Source organism: Lepidochelys olivacea (genome assembly GCF_965140295.1).
Source record: "Lepidochelys olivacea isolate rLepOli2 genome assembly, chromosome: 19".
Taxonomy (NCBI): Eukaryota; Metazoa; Chordata; order Testudines; family Cheloniidae; genus Lepidochelys; species Lepidochelys olivacea.
The window spans coordinates 19,058,702-19,077,532 of NC_140429.1; the positions used below are offsets into that span (position 1 = coordinate 19,058,702).

At 46.5% G+C, this 18,831-nt stretch overlaps 1 protein-coding gene across 2 annotated transcripts in view; it reads right to left on the reverse strand.

Moving 5' to 3' along the window:
• Positions 1 to 16,725, reverse strand: part of EYA3 (EYA transcriptional coactivator and phosphatase 3) — a 139,503-nt gene extending 122,778 nt beyond the window's left edge. For both annotated transcript variants that reach the window (XM_084652449.1, XM_084652448.1), the window contains exon 1: positions 16,594 to 16,725. The gene's annotated coding sequence lies outside the window, so the exon portion shown is untranslated. The remainder of the gene's footprint in view (positions 1 to 16,593) is intronic.
• Positions 16,726 to 18,831: the final 2,106 nt, after the last annotated feature.

Below are 18,831 nucleotides of genomic sequence, written 5' to 3' on the forward strand. Positions count from 1 at the left end.
TCCCAAGGGCTATCAACATGCCCATATTCTCCACCAACTGTCACGAATGTGAACATGATAGAGGTTCCCCTTTAGGAAATACATGCGGTACGCACACATGTGAGAGTCTAATTACTCCCATCCCAGCGGGTGCCGCAGAGTGGGTCTCTCTAGACAGCCAGTGCTCAAACCTTCAGCCGAAGCCTCTTGGCTGTTTCAGCCCCTCTCTCAGGGTCTCAGGTGAAACAACAAACAATCTACAGTCAATAAACAAAGTTAAACCAAAGAATGAAAAAGAAACACCTGTAGACAGCTCCTTTCAGGGATACGGGCCCCTCTTCTTTCAAAGGGCCCTGGGAATTTCACAGCATACTCCAAAGTTCACTGGGGCTCTAGTTTACATCTCTCTTTTTTCCTCCTTTTTGTTAGGGGAATCTGCTCCCATGTTCTGTGAGAGCAGGGGCTCTGCAGGCTGCCAGCCCTCTCTTCAGGGTTGAAGAACTTTACAGCCTGTTCTCTTCCCAGGGTTGTCCTCATCTGAGCAGAGTTTCCTCCTGTTAACTCCTTTAGACCTGGCCTGATCCATAGATGCACAGGGGCAGGGCCACTCCAGCTCAAAACAGCTCCTTAACCTCATCCATGCTAGCGCGGAGTGTGTATGCCCCATCACAGACACGTTTGATATGCCAGGCTGAGACACTGTGGAATTCCGTGAAGTAAGGACTCTACACTATTTACGACCATCATTAGTTCCAACAAACTGATATTGTGATGAGTTTCCCCAACAGGATCATTTTTCTTGATTTTGACTCTACTCCAAACAGAAGAGTCGGCCAGGAATTTTCCCTGAGCTGGTTCACTTTTTATTTCCACCATTGCTGGGAGAAACAGTATGAGACATATTGGTCCTGAAAGTTCCAATGTTTAAAAAGGCACATTTGCAGGGATCCCCAAAAGGTGTGAGACCTATATTATGGCATTCACACAAAATCCCCTCATGCTGGTCGGGGCAGACACAGCAGGGCCAATACAATTAGAGATTGGATCAATGGGTTGAGCATATTAAGGATCTTTATTAACTTCTCTTGAGAAAACAGGAGTCTTCTATGTCTTAGAGAACTATCAGATTAATAACATTTTTCAAAAAGGAACAAGGGAACTCTTTTGCAGGTCGATAATGAAATCATGACATAATCACTAAGGACTCATCCTGACTGTGTGGAATACTGCACAACAGTACCTTTATCTTTACCTTTGCTGGCTCAAACAGATCATTGGAATGACCACTAGATTTGATCACAGCAGAGACGACAGACAAAACAGTACTGCTAATCTTGTAACCACGTGAAACACAGGCCGAATCAATTGTGCTGATCCTTTTACTTCAAAATGGAGGAAGTGTTGGTGTCATTGTCATAAGAGCACATGGAAACAGGCTTCCTTCAGGTCAGCTGTGGTTCAGGGCAATTACTTTCTGGACCAGAACCAGTTTTTCCCATATCCAACTAGGCCTTCATCACCAATAGGGTTAGTGTGGATAGGTCAAGCATTAAGGAGAAACCTCAATGTCTTTTGGATACTATAGAAAACTGGAGTAAAACCTTTAGAATCTCTTTTTTGGACCTACCAGAATTAAAGGCCCCCCCCCCAAGTGCAAAAGTACTGCATCCACTATTACCTTTATATCTTTTACATTATCTAGGAAGGCTTGGCTTATTCCCCGCCCAGATCGTGTGGGGAGCAGAAGTTTGAGAAGCTAGGAAAATCAAGGTAAGGGGCTCCTGAAATTTTAAGAACTCCTATAATTTCAAGAGCTCACATATTAGATGTTGTGCCAGAAATTAAAAAAAAAAAAAAATCTCAGCCTTCTCCTTAAATCCTTGAAGTTCCTGGGGTAACAACAATTCTTTGTTTGGGAGTGTTCTCCCAAGAGCTACTCAGGGAGAGCTGTGCTGACTTGAACTAGGGAAGTAATTTTTGGTAAATTTTAGTGAAAGAACTGGTGATTAAGTCTAGGTCAAAAGCTTATGCTGCTTTGGAGCAGTGGTTCCCAAACTTGTTCCATTGCTTGCGCAGAGAAAGCCCCTGGCAGGCTGGGCCGGTTTGTTTACCTGCCGCGTCTGCAGGTTCGGCCGATCGCAACTCCCAGTGGCCGCGGTTCCCTACTCCAGGCCAATGGGAGCTGCTGGAAGCGGCGCGGGCCGAGGGACGTACTGGGGAAGGGAAGGTCATGCCTGACTAATCTAATCGAGATTCACCAAGGGAAGGTCATGCCTGACTAATCTAATCGCCTTCTATGATGAGATTACTGGTTCTGTGGATGAAGGGAAAGCAGTGGATGTATTGTTTCTTGACTTTAGCAAAGCTTTTGACACGGTCTCCCACAGTATTCTTGTCAGCAAGTTAAGGACATATGGGCTGGATGAATGCACTATAAGGTGGGGAGAAAGCTGGCTAGATTGTCGGGCTCAACGGGTAGTGATCAATGGCTCCATGTCTAGTTGGCAGCCGGTGTCAAGTGGAGTGCCCCAGGGGTCGGTCCTGGGGCCGGTTTTGTTCAATATCTTCATAAATGATCTGGAGGATGGTGTAGATTGCACTCTCAGCAAATTTGCGGATGATACTAAACTGGGAGGAGTGGTAGATACGCTGGAGGGGAGGGATAAGATACAGAAGGACCTAGACAAATTGGAGGATTGGGCCAAAAGAAATCTGATGAGGTTCAATAAGGATAAGTGCAGGGTCCTGCACTTAGGACGGAAGAACCCAATGCACAGCTACAGACTAGGGGCCGAATGGCTCAGCAGCAGTTCTGCGGACAAGGACCTAGGGGTGACAGTGGATGAGAAGCTGGATATGAGTCAGCATCGTGCCCTTGTTGCCAAGAAGGCCAATGGCATTTTGGGATGTATAAGTAGGGGCATAGCGAGCAGATCGAGGGACGTGATCGTTCCTCTCTATTCGACATTGGTGAGGCCTCATCTGGAGTACTGTGTCCACTTTTGGGCCCCACACTACAAGAAGGATGTGGATAAATTGGAGAGAGTCCAGCGAAGGGCAACAAAAATGATTAGGGGTCTAGAACACATGACTTATGAGGAGAGGCTGAGGGAACTGGGATTGTTTAGTCTGCAGAAGAGAAGAATGAGGGGGGATTTGATAGCTGCTTTCAACTACCTGAAAGGGGGTTCCAAAGAGGATGGCTCTAGACTGTTCTCAATGGTAGCAGATGACAGAACGAGGAGTAATGGTCTCAAGTTGCAGTGGGGGAGGTTTAGATTGGATATTAGGAAAACCTTTTTCACTAAGAGGGTGGTGAAACACTGGAATGCGTTACCTAGGGAGGTGGTAGAATCTCCTTCCTTAGAGGTTTTTAAGGTCAGGCTTGACAAAGCCCTGGCTGGGATGATTTAACTGGGAATTGGTCCTGCTTCGAGCAGGGGGTTGGACTACATGACCTTCTGGGGTCCCTTCCAACCCTGATATTCTATGATTCTATGATCCCACTTGGTTAAGGAGGAGAGTGTCTCAATCTCTCTCAAGCAGATTAAGTCAGCAGTGAAAAGACCAGTATAATCCAACTCAGATGATTATACTGGAGAATTTTCAGAGAGGAATTCCTTGTGATGATATGGCATCTAGACTGATAAGAACGATCTTCTAAGGACAAAGCGGTACTGAGTTTTGACCTGATTTTGTGTTTCAGATTATGGTTCTTGAAGGAGAAAGATCTGTGATAGCCTCAGGTATGAGGAACACTGATTCAAGACTTGGCAAGGGGCGGCTTTTGGAAAGTAAATATAGCCGCCTAGCCAAAGAGCAATTTGAGAGCTGTAGTTTACAGCTCCAAGGGTATGGAGAGGCCATCTTCTGTACCCATGTGTTATATCTAGTTTGGGACATCCCCAAGAAAGGATGTAGGCCTGTGCACAATCATTCAAGTCTTCTTTTGAGTTAAAGTTTAAACTATTGAGGTAAAAGATGATGGCTGATCTGAGAAATGGAAAGCCATAATACCGGGTAACCTTTTGGATGTACAGCCTGTAGCTTAGTTACATGGCCGAGCCAGAGAGGCTGATGAGTGAAGACCTTGAGGAGAAGACAAGAGAGCTGGGGAATGAGAACAGGAGTGGAGCACAGCAACTAGACCTCACCCATATTAGCAGTTTGTTACGGCATTGGTGGACATTTTCTTCCCACAGCAGTAACCTTGGCATCAGTCTTGAGTGACAAACTAGTAGGTCTGTGAGTAAGCAATCTGCCGAGTTTGTACAAGTAGCACTGCTTCATGAAGACCTTTCAGCACCTACATTTGGAACAAGGAGATAGATCAGCCACTCAAGGTACCAGAATGGTAAAATGGCATCCCTCTGAAATACTACTGAGATGTACTTCAAAGAAAGGAGCTGCTGGAAGAAGCAAAGACTCCCCTGGCTGCCTCCTAATAAATTAGACCATAACTCCTCCAATAAATTACAAAAAGGGAGAGAGAATTCACAGCAAGACGGAAAGAAAGTGAAAAAAAGGCTCTCCTTAACCTCCTAGTCATAGGGCCCACCAGCAAATGCTATAGATAATGCTCTGGTAAGAAGACCAGTCCTCACTTGCAGCTGCTCAGATTCTTGTCAGAGTGCTGTTCCTGAACATTGCTGGGAAGGTCACTTTTATATATAGGTCTCTAGCTAGTTGGCTTCTGATAATGTCGCTTTTCAAACTTGAATAACACAGGTAATGCATCCGATGAAGTGAGCTGTAGCTCACAAAAGCTTATGCTCAAATAAATTTGTTAGTCTCTTAGGTGCCACAAGTCCTCCTTTTCTTTTTGCGAATACAGACTAACACGACTGCTACTCTGAAACAGGTTTTTAGAAGACCTAATCACTGGATGGGTGTAGCACATGGTATGTACCAGCCTGCCAAGTCTCAGTTTTAACTAAAATTCAGTTTGTTTTTTAGTTGAAAGTAGCAAAGAGGATCACTGCGCTTTAAAAAAAATATTGTTTCTGTCAACTAAAAAAGACATTTAAGGTGACTTAGGCCTGGTCTACACTAAAAAGTTTTACTGGTAAAACATGCTTTTATTTGGCACATCCTTGTGAGCATCCACACTCAATTTTGAGTCCTACCGGTAAAACCATGACTTTCTGATCAAAGTAAGCCACCTCCCCAAATGACAAAAGCCACCTAACTACCAGCGCTGTTCCACCAATAAAATGCCTGTGTCGACACCGCACTCGTAAAAACAGACTTCCAGCCCTGTCCCACAGTGCCCCTGCCCCACAACAGTGACTGTTCTGGACACAGTTCTGTTCTTTGCTGCTCACTGACTGGAAGCCTTTGCAAATCCCAGTGTTTTTTTAAAATCTTTCTCTTCCTGATAGCCCACCTGGCTCCAACTGAAGATGCAGGAAAGCCGTGTGCTGCTGCCTAATCCAGGAAAGAAATCTTGGTTTCTGTCTGCCTGTGGGGAGAAGAGGCAGTACAAGCCCAGCTGAGGAATACCCTAAGAAATAATCTGGACATTGCAGAGATGATGTCGCAGTTGGGATACAAGAGGGAAAAGCAGTGTGACAGACTGAAAATTTCCTGCAATATCCTGAATGAACTTTATTGAATTAAATTAATCCTTACTGAATTTGTTTTAAACATCTTGGAAGTTCACTGTATTCAAATACAGTTCTGTATGCATTATTGTATGTACTTCCATGTGACAAGTAAATAGGAGAACAACAGGGGCATTTCATTTCAGAAAGGGGAACTACACAAAAATGAGGAAGCTAGTTAAACAGAAATTAAAAGGTACAGTCCCAAAAATGAAATGTATGCAAGCTGCATGGAAACTTTTTAAAAACACCATAACAGAAGCTCAAATTAAATGTATACCCCTTAAAAACATAGTAAGAGGACTAAAAAAGTGCCACCATGGTTAAACCACAAAGTAAAGGAAGCAGTTAGAGGTAAAAGGGCTTCTTTCCTACTGAGGAAAATAGAAAGGAGTATAAACTCTGGCAAGTCAAGTGTAAAGAACAATTAGGTAGGCCACATACAGCAACTAGCCAAAGACTCAAAAAATAACAACAAATTTTTTTTTTTAAATACATCAGAAGCAGGAAGCTTGCTAAACAATCTGTGGGGCCACTGGATGATTGAGGTGCTAAAGGAGCACTCAAGGAAGATAAAGCCACTATGGAGAAATTAAATGAATTATTTGCATCAGTATTCACTGCAGAAGATGGGAGGGAGATTCCTACACCTGAGCCACTCTTTTTAGGTGACAAATCTGAGGAACTGTCCCAGATTGAGTTGTCATTAGGAGGCGGTGTTGGAACAAATTGATAAACAAAACAGTAATAAATCACCAGGACCAGAAGGTATTCATCCAAGAGTTATGAAGGAACTCAAATATGAAATTGTACAACTACTCAATGTGGTATGTAATCTATCATTTAAATCAGCTTCTGTACCAGATGACTGGAGGATAGAATGTGACACCAATTTTTAAAATAACTCTAAAGGCAATCCTGGGAATTACAGGTTAGTAAACCTAATTTCAGTATCAGGCAAATTGGTTGCAACTATAGTAAAGAACAGAATTATCAGAGACACAGATGAACACAATTTGTCAGAGAAGAGTCAACATAGCTATTGTAAAGGGAAATCATGCCTGAGGGTGTCTTTGAGGGTGTCAGTAAACATGTGGACAAGGGTGCTCCAGTGGATATAGCGTACTTGGACTTTCAGAAAGCCTTTGACAGGGTCCCTCACCAAAGGCTCTTAAGCAAAATAAGCAGTCATGGGATAAGAGGGAAGGTCCTCTCCTGGATCAGTAACTGGTTAAAAGATAGAAAACAAAGGGTAGGAATAAATAGCCTGTTTCCAGAAAGGAGAGAGGTAAACAGTGGTGTCCCCCAGGGGTCTGTACTGGTCCCAGTGCTGTTCAACATATTCAAAAACAAACAAGATAAATTAATGGAGGACAGGTCCTTCAATGGCTATTAGCCAGGATGGACAGGGATGGTGTCCCTAGTCTCTGTTTGCCAGAAGCTGGGAATGGGCAACAGGGGATGGATCACTTGGTGATTACCAGTTCTGTTCATTCCCTCTGGGGCACCTGGCTTTGGCCACTGTCGGAAGACAGGATACTGAGCTAGATGGACCTTTGGTCTGACCCAGTATGGCCATTCTTATATTCTTATAAACAGTGAGGAAGCAAAGGTTGCAGATGACACAAAATTACTCACGATAGTTAAATCCAAAGCAGAATGGGAAGAGTTACAACGGAATCTCACAAAATTGGATGACTGGGCAACACAATGGCAGATATAATTTAATGCTGATAAATGCAAAACAATGCACATTGAAAAACATAATCCCAAATAGACATACAAAATGATAGAGTCTAAATTAGCTATTACTACTCAAGAAAGAGATCTTGGAATCACTGTGAATAGTTCTCTGAAAACATCTGCTCAATGAGCAGCAGCAGCCAAAAAAGCTAACAGAATGTAAGAAACCATTAGGAAAGGGATAGATAATAACAGGGTGGATAAAAATCAATTATCTTAAAAAAAAATTAAAAATCGGATTTTTTTTAATTTAAATTGGATTTTTTTGATAAAATGCTTGTAGAGGAAAGAACCTATCTAAAAGATAGTTTTAATTAAGATACATTATAGCTCAAAGATCTCATCATGGAATAGGGATGATAAATTCTAATTCTATAGTATGAGACAATATATTCATGTAATGTTTGAGAAAAGTTTTGTAGATGAATTCCAATAGTTCATGGATTAAGGATCGAATCTTATGGGGTTCCAGGGGCTTCTGTATAGATTATTTAGGTTAATCTTTCTATCTACCCAATGGGACTCCGTGCTAAGTTTGGAACAGGGGTGGGCAAACCTTTTGGCCAGAGGGCCACATCTGAGTGGGGAAATTGCATGCAGGGCTATGCATGCAGGGCTGGAGCAGGGGGCTGGGGTGCGGGAGGGAGTGCAGAGGGTGGGAGGGGGTGTGGTGTGCAGGAAGGGGCTCAGGGCAGGGGGTTGAGGTGCAGGAAGGGTGCGGAGTGCGGGAGGGGGCTCAGGGCAGAGGCGCGGGGAGGAGTACCGGTTTGGCCAATGTACATGGCAGAGGGGCATTGGTGGCATATATAACATTAGTAGACATGCAGGTGAATGAGCCTCTGATGGTGTGGCTTGTGTGGCTGGTTCTCTGGTAGTGTCACTAGAGTACATATGGGGACAGAGTAGGCAACAACGTTTGCTACAGGGATTGGTTCCTGGGTTAGTGTTTCTGTGGTGTGGTGTGTACTTGCTGGTGAGTATTTGCTTCAGGTTGGGGGGCTGTCTGTCTACTAATGTGATATATGCCATCATGTGCCAGCAATGCCCCACTGCCATGTACATTGGCCAAACTGGACAGTCCCTACCTCAAAGAATAAATGGACACAAATCGGACATCAGGAATGGTAACATACAAAAGCCAGTGGGAGAAAAACTTCAATCTTCCTGGACATTCTATAACAGATTTGAAAGTAGCTATCCTTGAACAAAAAAACTTCAGAAACAGACTTCAAAGAGAAACCGCAAAACTAAAATTCATTTGCAAATTTAACACCATTAATTTGGGCTTGAATAGGGACTGGGAGTGGTTGGCTCATTACAGAAGCAGCTTTGCCTCTCCTGGAATTGACACCGCCTCATCTACATCCACCCTGATCAAATTGGCCCTGTCAACACTGGTTCTCCACTTGTGAAGTAACTCCCTTCTCTTCATGTGTCAGTATATTTACGTCTTGCATCTGTAACTTTCACTCCATGCATGTGAAGAAGTGAGGGTTTTACCCTCAAAAACTTATGCTCAAATAAATCTGTTAGTCTTTAAGGTGCCACCGGACTCCTTGTTGTTTTTGTGGATACAGACTAATATGGCTACCCCCTGATACTTGACAATATGCTGTAAGTTTCTGTATTAAAAATGGATTGCTGCATTGTAGGTGGTGTCAGGAGGTGGATGGAAAAGAAGTTTACGTAAGGATAATGCAGTAGTCAAACTGGCCATCACCTCCTTGTGCAGTCTCCTTGCCTCTAGACTCTCCAAACCATCAAAATGCTACTGTTAAAAAAAGAGAGAGGAAAAAAAAGGTACCTTGCCTGATGCTCTGACCAGATCTCGTATATCTAGCTCTGGCTTCCCCATGCCTTTATATCTTTTAAATTTGAGCTCCTGACCTGACCTTTATCTTCAAAGCCCCTCACAATTCAGCACTTCCCACTCAACTGATTTTACCCCTCAAAGCACACAATGAGCCACCTTCCCAGTGTCATCTCCTGGCCTTTTTCCTTGCTGCTGTTCACACCCAGATCACCATGCCTCATCTTCTTTCTCAAGACTCTCCTGCTTAAAACAAACCCCTTCAGTGAGGTCTATAAAACCTTACTCTTGCTCTTATAGTAGAAGTATCCAAGTTACAAACCCCACGAGGAACATGTATGTCTTACTAGCAAAAGTAGATCTTGCTGTAATATTTGTCCTCTTTTTTTCCCCCATCTCCTTATTTATCACCATAATGCATCATCACATTATGTAGTAACCTGGATCGTGATACTACAAGCTGATCTCTAGTGATAGATCTTTATGCTCATTTAGAGCCCCACTGACCTCATCCATCCACATGGACACATGAGTCTGTATGGATTAGCTAGTGGGATCAGGGCTTCAGACTGTTAGTTCCTTGGGCAGGAACATTGTCATTTGTCCAGACGTGCACTAACCACAGTGGTACTAAATAAAAATTAGCAGTCTCTGCCACTAACCCTAGAGTTTATGGGCTTAGGAGAAGAGAGTTCCCTTAAGCAGTCTCTCCCCACCATAAAGATCTGTTATAGCAAAGCTTGACACTATCTCAAACCATCTCATGTATCTCTGACTTCCTAATATTGTAACCTTACACCCTGATTTGGGATATTAAAGAGGCAGTCATCTTAAGTATCATTTTTACAAGTTTGCAAAGATTAAAACTGAAAATGTTAAAAATCTAATTAGCTTTACACCTTTAATGTCATTTACTTTTTCCATTTCTCTCAGGTGGGAGACTGAAAGTAGTTTTTAGTCAATTTCACATTCAAATTCTCCTGCACTAGCCTAGCACTGCAAAGCATGGGGAAAAAAATCTATTGGTATCAGGTTGAATTTTTCCAAATATTAATTCAGGGGCAATTTTGACTTGCCAATATCTATGTACTGTATACATTTCTAGCACACCTCAATACCCAAGGAGAACAACATTTTGGGACCACTTTATTTTAATGATTAGATTTGTCTACCAAATGAAAACCTTCCAATCTGCTTTACCCAGCCTTCTTGTCTGTCTTTGGATCCTGACCCAGATCAAGCTCACCATAAATCCAGGACAGTCATCAGCTGTTTGTGGGGCCCGCTATTTACACCAACAAGCTCAGTCTGTGGCACATGAAAGCTAATAAACAGTATGTTAGCTTATCATGGAGATCCTTCCACAAATCCTATTAACACACATTCTGTAAAATACGGATACTTTTTTATATACAGCCCAATTCAAAGTTATCCTATAATTAGACACTTAAAGGTTTAAAATGCTTACAGATGGTAAATGAATGAGGACTGAGAATTATGGTCAGCCAATATCTAGGACTTGCTACAGTCAGTACCACAAAGTGCAAAACAGACAATTCTAGGCTGATGGGCCAGTGACCACTTCGAAGTCCAATTTCACATAAAGTTTAAACCATCTAAGCCACAAATGAGTGCTCACTCCTAAGATTTTAAGTGATAAGAAGCATTAAAGTTTAATTAAAAATTTGTGAAAATATACTAAGCAATCAGACTCACATCACAAGTAGCACAACGGGTATTCACAATTACATGATTTTAAGGAAAGGAAAGGCCACAGCTACATGATGTCAGCAGAACAGCAAACTTTTCTCCCCTAGCCAAAATTAGGATTCCTGTGCAGCTACAGAAAGAAGTCACCACCCTAAACCTGGAAATCCTGAGCGGCCCATCATTTCAGGCGTTGGCACCCTGACATCAGGATTCTCTGGCTATGTAGACTCCCTCCTCAGGCCCTACGCTACCAGCACTCCCAGCTATCTTCGAGACACAACTGACTTCCTGAGGAAACTACAATCCATCAGTGATCTTCCTGATAACACCATCCTGGCCACTATGGATGTAGAAGCCCTCTACACCAACATTCCACACAAAGATGGACTACAAGCCATCAAGAACACTATCCCCGATAATATCCCCGATAATCAGCAGGTTATCTCAAGTGCTTATATACAAATGCACAAAGCCTTGGAAACAAGCAGGGAGAACTGGAGGTCCCGGTGATGTCAAGGAATTATGACGTGATTGGAATAACAGAGACTTGGTGGGATAACTCACATGACTGGAGTACAGTCATGGATGGTTATAAACTGTTCAGGAAGGACAGGTAGGGCAGAAAAGGTGGGGGAGTAGCACTGTATGTAAGGGAGCAGTATGACTGCTCAGAGCTCTGGTACGAAACTGCAGAAAAACCTGAGTGTCTCTGGATTAAGTTTAGAAGTGTGAGCAACAGGAGTGATGTAGTGGTGGGAGTCTGCTATAGACCACTGGACCAGGGGGATGAGTGGATGAGGCTTTCTTCCGGCAACTCGCAGAAGCTACTAAATCGCACGCCCTGGTTCTCATGGGTGACTTTAATTTTCCTGATATCTGCTGGGAGAGCAATACAGCGGTGCATAGACAATCAAGGAAGTTTTTGGAAAACGTAGGGGACAATTTCCTGGTGCAAGTGCTAGAGGAGCCAACTAGGGGGGGAACTTTTCTTGACCTGCTGCTCACAAACCGGGAAGAATTAGTGGGGGAAGCAAACGTGGATGGGAATTTGGGAGGCAGTGACCATGAGTTGGCTGAGTTCAGGATCTTGACACAGGGAAGAAAGGTAAGCAGCAGGACACGGACCATGGACTTCAGGAAAGCAGACTTCGACTCCCTCAGGGAACAGATGGGTAGGATCCCCTGGGGGACTAACATGAAGGGGAAAGGAGTCCGGGAGAGCTGGCTGTATTTCAAGGAATCCCTGTTGAGGTTACAGGGACAAACCATCCCGATGTGTCGAAAGAATAGTAAATATGGCAGGCGACCAGCTTGGCTTAACGGTGAAATCCTAGCGGATCTTAAACATAAAAAAGAAGCTTACAAGAAGTGGAAGGTTGGACATATGACCAGGGAAGAGTATAAAAATATTGCTCGGGCATGTAGGAATGAAATCAGGAGGGCCAAATCGCACCTGGAGCTGCAGCTAGCAAGAGATGTCAAGAGTAACAAGAAGGGTTTCTTCAGGTATGTTGGCAACAAGAAGAAAGTCAAGGAAAGTGTGGGCCCCTTACTGAATGAGGGAGGCAACCTCGTGACAGAGGATGTGGAAAAAGCTAATGTACTCAATGCTTTTTTTGCCTCTGTCTTCACTAACAAGGTCAGCTCCCAGACTGCTGCGCTGGGCATCACAGCATGGGGAGTAGATGGCCAGCGCTCTGTGGAGAAAGAGGTGGTTAGGGACTATTTAGAAAAGCTGGACGTGCACAAGTCCATGGGGCCGGACAAGTTGCATCCGAGAGTGCTAAAGGAATTGGCGGTTGTGACTGCAGAGCCATTGGCCATTATCTTTGAAAACTCGTGGCGAATGGGGGAAGTCCCAGATGACTGGAAAAAGGCTAATGTAGTGCCAATCTTTAAAAAAGGGAAGGAGGAGGATCCTGGGAACTACAGGCCAGTCAGCCTCACTTCAGTCCCCGGAAACATCATGGAGCAGGTCCTCAAAGAATCAATCCTGAAGCACTTACATGAGAGGAAAGTGATCAGGAACAGTCAGCATGGATTCACCAAGGGAAGGTCATGCCTGACTAATCTAATCGCCTTCTATGATGAGATTACTGGTTCTGTGGATGAAGGGAAAGCAGTGGATGTATTGTTTCTTGACTTTAGCAAAGCTTTTGACACGGTCTCCCACAGTATTCTTGTCAGCAAGTTAAAGAAGTATGGGCTGGATGAATGCACTATAAGGTGGGGAGAAAGTTGGCTAGATTGTCGGGCTCAACGGGTAGTGATCAATGGCTCCACGTCTAGTTGGCAGCCGGTGTCAAGTGGAGTGCCCCAGGGGTCGGTCCTGGGGCCGGTTTTGTTCAATATCTTCATAAATGATCTGGAGGATGGTGTGGATTGCACTCTCAGCAAATTTGCGGATGATACTAAACTAGGAGGAGTGGTAGATACGCTGGAGGGGAGGGATAAGATACAGAAGGACCTAGACAAATTGGAGGATTGGGCCAAAAGAAATCTGATGAGGTTCAATAAGGATAAGTGCAGAGTCCTGCACTTAAGATGGAAGAACCCAATGCACCGCTACAGACTAGGGACCAAATGGCTAGGCAGCAGTTCTGCAGAAAAGGACCTAGGGGTTACAGTGGACGAGAAGCTGGATATGAGTCAACAGCGTGCCCTTGTTGACAAGAAGGCCAATGGCATTTTGGGATGTATAAGTAGGGGCATAGCTAGCAGATCAAGGGACGTGATCTTCCCCCTCTATTCGACATTGGTGAGGCCTCATCTACAGCACTGTGTCCAGTTTTGGGCCCCACATTATAAGAAGGATGTGGATAAATTGGAGAGAGTCCAGCAAAGGGCAACAAAAATGATTAGGGGTCTGGAACACATGACTTATGAGGAGAGGCTGAGGGAACTGGGATTGTTTAGTCTGCAGAATAGAAGAATGAGGGGGGATTTGATAGCTGCTTTCAACTACCTGAGAGGTGGTTCCAGAGAGGATGGTTCTAGACTATTCTCAGTGGTAGAAGAGGACAGGACAAGGAGTAATGGTCTCAAGTTGCAGTGGGGGAGGTTTAGGTTGGATATTAGGAAAAACTTTTTCACTAGGAGGGTGGTGAAACACTGGAATGTGTTATCTAGGGAGGTGGTAGAATCTCCTTCCTTAGAAGTTTTTAAGGTCAGGCTTGACAAAGCCCTGGCTGGGATGATTTAATTGGGGATTGGTCCTGCTTTGAGCAGGGGGGTTGGACTAAATGACCTCCTGAGGTCCCTTCCAACCCTGATATTCTATGATTCTATGAATGTCACGGCTAACCTGGTGCCTGAACTTTGTCCTTACCCATAACTATTTTACATTTGGGGACAATGTATAGCTTCAAATCAGCGGCACTGCTATGGGTACCCACATGGCCGCACAGTATGCCAACATTTTTATGGCTGACTTAGAACAACGCTTCCTCAGCTCTCGTCCCCTAACACCCCTACTCTACTTGCACTATATTGATGACATCTTCATCATCTGCACCCATGGAAAAGAAGACGTCGAGGAATTCCACCATGATTTCAGCAATTTCCATCCCACCATCAACCTCAGCCTGGTCCAGTCCACACAAGAGATCCACTTCATCGTTTATTAGCACTGTAATGTCCAGGGTCACATAAACACCACCCTATACCGGAAACATACTGACCGCTATTCCTACCTACATGCCTCCAGCTTTCACCCTGACCACACCACACGATCCATCGTCTACAGCCAACCTCTGCGATACAACCGCATTTGCTCCAACCCCTCAGACAGAGACACCTACAAGATCTCTATCAAGCACTCTTACAACTACAATACCCACCTGTGGAAGTGAAGAAACAGATTGATAGAGCCAGAAGAGTTTCCAGAAGCCACTTACTACAGGACAGGCCCAACAAAGAAAATAACAGAACGCCACTAGCCGTCACCTTAGCCCCCAACTAAAACCCCTCCAACGCATTATTAAGGATCTACAACTTATCCTGAAGGATGACACAACACTCTCTCAAATCTTGGGAGACAGGCCAGTCTTTGCCTACAGACAGCCCCCCAACCTGAAGCAAATGCTTCCCAGCAAGCACACACCACACAACAGAACCACTAACCCAGGAACCTATCCTTGCAACAAAGACCGTTGCCAACTGTGCCCACATATCTATTCAGGGGACACCATCACAAGGCCTAATAACATCAGCCACACTATCAGAGGCTCGTTCACCTGCACATCCACCAATGTGATCTATGCCATCATGTGCCAGCAATGCCCCTCTGCCATGTACATTGGTCAAACTGGACAGTCTCTACGTAAAAGAATAAATGGACATAAATCAGCTGTCAAGAATTATAACATTCATAAACCAGTCGAAGAACACTTCAGTCTCTCTGGTCACGCGATTACAGACATGAAAGTTGCGATATTACAACAGAAAAACCTCAAATCCAGACTCCAGCGAGAGACTGTTGAATTGGAATTCATTTGCAAATTGGATACTATTAACTTAGGCTTGAATAGAGACTGGGAGTTTCTAACTCATTATGAATGGCAACCTATTTCCCCTTGTTTTTTCCTACCCCCCCGCCCCCGCCCCAGACGTTCTTCTTAAACCCTGGATTTGTGCTGGAAATGGCCCGCCTTGATTATCATACACATTGTAAGGAGAGTGATCACTTTAAATAAGCTATTACCAACAGGAGAGTGGGTTTGTGGGGGGGAGAGAAAACCTTTTGTAGTGGTAAACACCCATTTTTTCATGGTTTGTGTGTATAAAAAGATCTTCAGTACTTTCCACAGGATGCATCCAATGAAGTGAGCTTTAGCTCACGAAAGCTCATGCTCAAATAAATTGGTTAGTCTCTAAGGTGCCACAAGTACTCCTTTTCTTTTTGCAAAGACAGACTAACACGGCTGTTACTCTGAAACCTGTCATAATGGGAGGTGGTGGAATCTCCTTCCTTAGAAGTTTTTAAGATCAGGCTTGACAAAGCCCTGGCTGGGATGATTTAATTGGGGATGGGTCCTGCTTTTGAGCAGGGGGTTGGACTAGATGACCTCCTGAGGTCCCTTCCAACCCTGATATTCTATGATTCAGAAGAGAAGAGTGAATTAAAACCCCTCTAATTTTACAACATTCTTTTTGAGGCGGCCTGGCCAGCACAGCACAGCGAAGGTGCAGCTCTCATTTGTATCATAGCATTGCGCTTTGTCTTGAGGACTCCCTCCCATTCTTATGTGCCCGAACATCTCGCTGTTCCTTTCTCCGCTCGCTGCACACAGAGAAGAGGGGCTCGCTGAGCGGCCCCCCAGGACGCGCTGTCTTGCTCGGAACCACCGGGAACGGGCTGTGCGCGGAGCCCCGACCACGCGTCGCCCCACGGCTCACGCTCGGCAGCCTTCCACGCGGCAGGAGCCGCGCTCGCCGCTCGGGCGCAAGCGAGGTCGCGGTTTCCAGAGGCGACTGGGGCTGGGCGGAAGGACTCAGCAGGGAGACGGCTCGGCCGCCCGGCGCGCTCGGGGGCTGCGCCCTCCCCAGCCAGCCCTGAGGCAGCCCAGGGGCCGCAAGCCCGCAGCCGCCACGCCCGCCCCGGCGCGGCCCCAGGAGCCCCACCCCCGGGCCCCGCAGCCGAGGCCGGGCGGGGCCCCGCGGGGGGGCCGGGCGCGCGTGGGCCTCTCCCGGCGGGGCCCTGGGTCTCGCGGGAAGGCGCTTGCAGGGGCCAGCGGAGCAGCCTCTCACCGTGGGGCGGCAGCTCGGGAGCCGGCAGCGGCAGCGCGTCCCGCGGGGGGCATGGCAGCGGCAGCGGGTCGAGACAAGCCGCCCTCAGCTCGGAGCCCAGTCAGGGCGGCGTGACCCGGAAGCAGAACCCCGATCGGCCGGAAGTGACGCTGGGGCGGCCGGCTCGGCTGTCCCGCTGGTTCGCTCCTCGTCCTGGGCTCGGGCGCGGGCCGGGCCCGGCCCCTGCGTTCCCCTCGGCGGCGCCGGGCGCTGGGGAGCGCGGGCAGCCGGGTCGGTTGAGCCCCGCCCGCCGCAGGTGCCGCCCGGCCACGAGGGGTCACCCGGGAGCTGCTCGGCCCCGGCTCTCGCTGCCAGGGCCCGGCCGGGGGCCCCGCCTGGGACAGACCGTGCCGCGGGGGGTCGCTCTGGGCTGGGGCCTGGGCCGCGGCTCCAGGCTGCAGGCCCCAGGCGGCGCTTACCTCAGGTGGCTGCCGGGAGCCGCGGCATGTCCCTTACAGCGAGCCGGAGAAGGGGCCCCAGGCACTGCCCCTGGAGCTCCCATTGGCTGCGGGTGCCGGCCAATGGGGCGCCGCTTGTGGTGGGGGCAGTGTGCAGCGCGGAGCCCCCTGGTTGTCCCTCCACGTAGGAGCCGGACGGGGACCACGTTGCTGCTCCCAGGAGCGCTTGGAGCGGCCCCGGCCCTGTTCCCCAGGCGCAATGCCAGAGCCGGGCAAGCCCCAGACCCTGCTCCGCAGCAGGAGACTGAGGCAGGGGTGAAATAGCTGGCGGGCCGAATGCGGCCCGCGGCCTGTAGTCTGCCCACCCCTGCTCTGGCGTGTCCTGAAGTGCAGTGAAACAGCCAGGACGCGTGGAGGAGGCCTGCGATTGCCAAGGTGGCGAGCACCACGGCTGCCTGACCCGAAGGTTCGCTTACTCTACTGGTAGCTGAGCACCCAAGCTAGGCATGACACAGGAACAAGTGAAGGTGTGACCCATGCCCGCGGGAGTTTACAGGGTGAGATCCTGATCGTGCAATGGGATCGCCAAGGGCTGGTGTTCGACTTTCTGGGGTCAGCAGCCGAAGCCCAAGACCAAGCCTCACCGTCTGGAGCTGAAGACTGTGCCCCATTGTATGAGGCCAAAGCTGAGGCCTGAGTCTCACCAGACAGGTCCGAAACCTAAGGACTTCATCCCTTAGTGGCAGGGCTCAGGTCACAGGCCCCCTGCCGGGGGCTGAAAGCCCTTTGGCTTTGGTTCCCCCGCCCAGAGCAGTGGAGCTTGGGCTTTGCTGCCGCCGCCACCCCCACCACCCCCGTTTTGTCAGAAAGGGGTCAGGTGAAGGGGTAGAGTTTGAGAATCCCTGAACTAGAGTAATAAAAAGGAGTTTGCAGTGCTGTTGTTGCTATGTTGGTCCCAGGGTAAGAGAAACAAGGTGAGAGAGGAAATATATTTTATTGGACCAGCTTCTGTTGGTGGAAGGGACAGGCCTTCAAACAACACAGAGCTGCACTGACCTGAGGAAGAGCTGTGTGTAGCTTGAAAGCTTCTTCCCACCAACAGAAGTTGGTCCAATAAAAGATCACCCACCTTGTCTCTAATTAAAAAGGGGGTGGCAGAGGGAGAGAAGGGAAAATAGGTAGGACAATGGTTGCAGTAATAAGATCATACAGGTACTCTGCTATTTTACCTTTTTTTTTTCTTTTTTTTTTAAACTTGTACTCTCAAGCCAAAGTGAATGTTAGGAGGGATGTGAAGGAAGGGGAGAGAGATGGCATGGCAGTTAGGTTTGGAAACTAATTACAGGTGTAATGAGCAGCATATAAGAAAGTCCAGAGGAGGGGAAGGAGGAAATTAAATGAAGATGAGAAATTCTCCATTTATTTTTCATATTGCTCCTGAATGCATTGCTATATTTTCAGCTTTTGATTATCATCCAAAAAAGTTCTGCATATAATTAAACTTTCTAAATAATTTTCTCTGCTTCAAAAAAGCAAAACATATCTCAGAAGTGTTGTGAGGCCTATTTATAAAACACTTTGAGAACCATGGATGGAAGGCACCATAGAAGAGTAGAGTATTTTATTTTCATGATGTGTGGCATTCAAGTGGACTTTGTTAGAAATTAGAGAACATACTTGATAGCCTTAATACTTGTCAGGCTTTTTTTAAATTTCACATTACAATATTCACTGTGTTTATATTGCATTTAGGAACCCTTCAAATTTTTTAATACCTGTACATTCCCTTTGACTTGACTAT